Here is a 5648-nt window from a genome sequence, read left to right as displayed (position 1 = left end):
GACGGCAAAGAGGACGACCACTAACGGCTGGCATCCATCTTCCCACCCCCATCTGCCCTCTCCCTCGATCCCCACTCTCTCTCTCCCCAATCCACACGTCTCTGCCTCTCCTCCCCGCGCCGCCACACCACCACCACCGCGTCGCGCCCCTCCTAGTGTACTCCAACCACCTCCCCTCCCTCCCCGACCCAATCCAGAGATCGAGGTCCTCGAGAGTAGGTGAAGCGGTGGCCATGGCTCGTCCAGATCGGCCAGCATCGTCAATGTCGGTCTCCGAGCGCCGGATCCACCTCAGGCGGGCCCCATCTCCACATCCAGCGACCTCTACCCCCCACCATAGCTGCCTCCCCACCCCACCTCCCCACCTTCTCGAGCAGGTCAGGTGCCGCCCGCATCCGCCCGATCTTCCTCTTCCCAGGTCGCTGCGGAGGAGCCACTGTCAGGCGCTGCTTCTAAATCCATAGTACAAGTTCGCATTTTGTTAGATGCTGGAACATCTCATGTTCTGCAGAGATCCATTGATGGTCGTAGTGAACCGGTTGGTAATTTTCATTTATGATATATTCTTTATGAACTTAATGGAGAATCTTTCCTTTCAATACACCAGTTTGATGGGAAGACAGTGATTATATTTGTTTACTTTTGTGGTTGTTTCTTGATGAAAATGCAAAGATCATCGGCGTCCCTTATAGAAAACCATCGTAACATGCCTGACATATGCTAGAAATTTTCCACCCTAAGTAGCTTAGTTACATTCAAACATTGTTGAAACAAATATTTGGCCACATTTTGACACGATGCAGCAATATTTTTCTGGGTGTAATAGAGCTACAATTTTGCAATTATTTGATATAAAAAGGTTCATTTTCTCTTTTCTGGGCTCAAATGTTTTTAGTCCAGTTAATGTTGTTGATCTTTACCAGACAAATCACAATATAGATTATTTTCTGATTATATTATGCTTGGTTAATTGTACTGATTACTTATTTTAAAAATCACAATATAGAGGCCATTTAGATCATAAGACTGACAAACTCCTACAGATTGCTTTCCTGCACCCCAGTTCTATAGATTCTAGCGAGAGTTTGGCCTAATTGAGTTTTCCCTTTATTCCTGGATGCACCTTGTCTCTCTTGGAATTCTTGCAAAAATCCTCCTGAGCATCGAGAGTGCCATGTTTGTATTTTTTTTGTTTCCTGCAGGATTCACCAAGTCATGGCATATCAATTCCTATTTCTGTTTCTGAGAATGTTGCATTCCAAAGAGGTTTAGTTTAGCGTGTTACTACTCTTAGTGTCCTATTGGTTAAAGAGATTTATGTTTCTGTTCTTGCAGGTTGTTGGCTTGCATGGTGGTGCTCTCCTTGGTGTTACATACCGAACATCTCATAGAATAAGTCCTTTGATGGCCACTGCTATATCAACTGTTCAATCAATGCCCCTATCAGGCTTTGGAGGAAGTGGATCATCTTTTGCTTCGGATGACCCATTTTCCTCTAGAGAAGGGCCATGCCAAAATCTCCAGCTATACAGGTATATACGTACCTAGGTATTTCATCCTTTGTGCATATCCAGAAAGTTTATTATTGGCGAATACGAAATGATCCTATGCTATGCACTATTACTTGTATTAACTTAGCTAACTTTTCTCTTTCCTATACCCATGATATTTGTAGCTAATGTTTGTGTTACCCTAAAACTGCCTACTTAACTACATTTGGTTGGTGTAGTTGGGAGACCTATCAGCCTGTAAGCGGCTTACTTGCATAACCTGAATGGACTGTGTGGGACCAAACTGTTGAATATTGTGCATTTGCTTATCAGCAGTACATTGTAATTTCTTCCTTGTGGCCCCAGTTTAGGTATCTCGGGGATGTTTCAATTCCTTCTGCTACTGTTGTTGTTTGCCACCGTAGACAGTTGTTTGTGGCTACCCCAACAACCATCGAGTAAGTATGATGCTGAGTCTGTTTGAAACTCCTGATTGTCTTCTAATAATGCTACACTTGGTGGGCAATGTAGTATGGTAAACAGAAAAAGTGATGTAGGATGCTTATGACTCTTTGCGTGATTCATGTTATGTTGTCCAATAAATTCTGAAGACCATTTTACAATCGTTAAGTTGTATTGTAATATTATTTACATCCAATGACATAGAAAGTGGAAGTGGCAATGCTAGGATATTGAAAAGGCAGCTACTTATATATTATTTCCATTTAATTTTTAATTTAAAAGTGTTACTATTTTGAATTTTCTTGCGGGCAAAATGGATTTCTGGTCTACGTAGATTTTTGCCAGCAAATGGCGTTTTCATGCTTTGACAACACTCCTGGCCCTAAAAAAATAGTTTGCTAGCACATGGGACATCTTTATATCTCTTGAATTTTTGAACAATATTTTGCAGGTGCGTTTTTGTTGATGCTGGAGTTGCTGCCATTGATATTGAGACAAAAAAGAGGAAAGAAGAAATGAAAGCAAGAGAATCTCACGGTCGAGTAGTTGCAGACCATGGAGATTTGGCTCTTATCACAGTTGAAGGTCCCCAGGTCACAACAAGTGACAAAATATCACTAACACCTCCTATGTTGCAGGTGCGTATTTGCGTATGGTGAATCGTGTTAGTAATTAGTTTTTACTCTATTAGCTTGTTTCCTTCCGTGTTCACTAAGGGTGTGTTTGGTAGCCTGCATGACCCTGACATGCTATACTTAATTTAGAACTTTGCATGGTAGTAACCGAGTTTGAGTTATTAATCATATATAGCTGCACCGGCTCATATATATAATATATTAGGTGTCTATGTAGCACCTAATATATATGAGATATGCCCTCAAGTATCAACATTTTAACTTTTTATTTGGCATCTAGCACCTAATATCTCAAGGCAGTTTCCCCATTTGTGAATCTGCCTTTGGTTTATTTTGGAAAGAAGGTACCTCTTACTTATCACCTCATGATTTCTGCATCTTAGGTAACAAGGGGAGAGCAGTCGTGCATGAAACCTTTGGTCTTCCCCTTGTATGCCTATGGAAAACAAAGTTGAGAACTGGACACGGGATGCCTCTGTCGTCATCACTTCCCAGCAAAAAGACAAGGAAGGTAAATATATTGGGTTTCTAGCAGCCCCTCTTGTGGAAATTATGAGGTCCCTCACTGTTTATTTCTCCATTGGTAGAACTGCATTTGGTTTAGTGAAGGAAATGCTTACCTATTGGTGCAGTGTTTGTTGTGATGTGTATAGGTAGAACAAGTGATAATTAGTTGTAGATATTTTCCATGAGGGGTCCTGGCTGTGAAACTAGTTCTTTTTCCCCATTAGTCTTGAATAAATCCAGATTGTTCTACGTGTCAACGCATACTACTTTTTTGTTGTTGTATGAATTGCCAACCTTCATTTGGTTGTTGCAATTGACGTGATAGCTTCTTTGATTTTTGTTTTAAGTAAATAATAGATATAAATCATGTGATTAATATTAGAAATATTCATTTTGAGTTTTAGCATAATCTTTATGAAGATTATTTAAGGAACATCAAGTAAGGTTCTGTCTATCAGTTTAAATAATATGCTTGCTTTCATGACCATAAATTGTTGTCCATGTATGTACTCCATGATAATATGATTAATAAAAAATTAACTTTCAACTTTATGTACCCTTTCTATTTACCCTTGGAATAGAATTTAATATGTTTAGATGCATCATATATGTTAGTATTCTTTTTCTTCTTCTTCTAACTTCCTTAATTACTCCCAATTTTGCAGATTTAATTCATTTCATGGAACCTAGCATTGATGGACTGTTAGAGTTTAGTTTTTATTCATTTGTATTGACGAACAATGTAAAATTTATGTATGTATATATGGATGAACTATGTGAAACTATGTATTGTGCTAGCCCAGGTGTTCTCTAGCTTGTTAAATATTTCATGATGATATTGCAAATATATATGATGTGAAATATGTGTTGAAGATGTCTCAAACTATATATATATGTGTGTTCGTGTGTGTGCGCGCTATGCAAATGCATGGAAATAAAAGAAAACAGATAAAAAGGAGCAAATAGAAGAAAACAGATAAAAAAGGAGCAATACGGGCAAATGCATGGAAATAAAAGAAAATAGATAAAAAAGGAGCAAATAAAAGAAAACAGATAAAAAGGAGCAATACGGGCTCTTTGCCATCTGCCCGCGGATGGCAAAGCTCTTTGCCATCAGCCAGCAGACGGCAAAGGGTCGTCACCCTTTGCCATCAGCCAGCAGATGGCAAAGAAGAGGGGGAGGCAGACGGCAAAGAAGAGGGGGGAGACAGACGGCAAAGCCTCCGTTAGACCCTAACGGAGGCAACGCTAGCCGCCTGTCATCTCAACATATTTGCCGACTGCTCGGACGAAAAGCTGACGGCAAAGCTCTTTGCCATCCGCTTCGGTGAGCCATACGGCAAAGAAGCTACAATGTCGTCGTAGGCTGACGCAGAAATTTTGCCGACAGTGGGATTCTTTGCCGTTTGTGATATACTCTTTGCTGTCTGTGATATACTCTTTGCCGTCTGTGATGGCAGACGGCAAAGAAGCTAATTCCTGTAGTGCAAGATTGATTGCAAAGTGAGATCTGAAGGCGGAAAGTGCAACGAAGTAAAATGTAAGGCTGAAAATACGATGTGAAGTAGACCCGGGGGCCATAGTGTTCACTAGAGGCTTCTCTCAAAATAGAAAATATTACGGTGGGTGAACAAATTACTGTCGAGCAATTCATAGAACCGTACAAAGTCACGACGATATCTAAGGCACTGATCATATATATAGGCATCACATCCGAGACAGGTAGACCGATACTTTTTGCATCTACTACTATTACTCCACACATCGACCGCTATCCAGCATGCATCTAGTGTATTGAGTTCATGACGAACAGAGTAACGCCTTAAGCAAGATGACATGATGTAGAGGCATAAACTCAAACCAATGATGTAAACCCCATCTTTTTACCCTTGATGGAAACAACAAGATGCGTGCCTCGCTACCCCTTCTATCACTGGGTGAGGTCACTGCATGGTATGAACCCAAAACCAAGCACTTCTCCCATTGCAAGAATCATAGATCAAGTTGGCCAAACAAAACCCACAACTCGAAGAGAATTACAAGGATATGAAATCATGCATATAAGAGATCAGAAAAAACTCAAATAAGATTCATAGATAATCTGATCATAAATCCACAATTCATCGGATCTCGACAAACACAGTGCAAAGAAGATTACATCGGATAGATCTCCATGAAGATCACGGAGAACTTTGTATTGAAGATCCAAGAGAGAGAAGAAGCCATCTAGCAACTAGCTATGGACCCGGAGGTCTATCGTGAACTACTCACACATCATCGAAGAGGCAATGGTGTTGATGAAGAACCCTCCGTATCCGAATCCCCCCTCCGACAGGGCACCAGAACGTGCCCCAGATGGGATCTTGCAGAGACAGAAGCTTGCGGTAGCGGAAAAGTATTTTCGTGGATCTCTCTCATAGTTTTGTATTTTTTGGGAATTTATAGGCACAAGAGGTAGGGCAGACGAGCCACAGGGGGCCCACAAGCCTGCTAGGCGCGCCCCCTCGCCGCGCATAGGGGGCTTGTGGCCTCCCCTGGTGGCCTCTGCCTTGGT

General features: G+C 41.3%; 1 pseudogene; it reads left to right on the top strand.

Moving 5' to 3' along the window:
- The first annotated feature begins 233 nt into the window (after positions 1–233).
- LOC123441779 lies at positions 234–3765 on the top strand (annotated as a pseudogene).
- The last annotated feature ends 1883 nt before the right edge of the window (positions 3766–5648 follow it).

Source organism: Hordeum vulgare, chromosome 3H (assembly GCF_904849725.1).
Source record: "Hordeum vulgare subsp. vulgare chromosome 3H, MorexV3_pseudomolecules_assembly, whole genome shotgun sequence".
In the NCBI taxonomy this organism is placed as follows: domain Eukaryota; kingdom Viridiplantae; phylum Streptophyta; class Magnoliopsida; order Poales; family Poaceae; genus Hordeum; species Hordeum vulgare.
The sequence above is the reverse complement of the archived record's forward strand: the minus strand, read 5'-3'. Positions and strand labels throughout refer to the sequence as shown.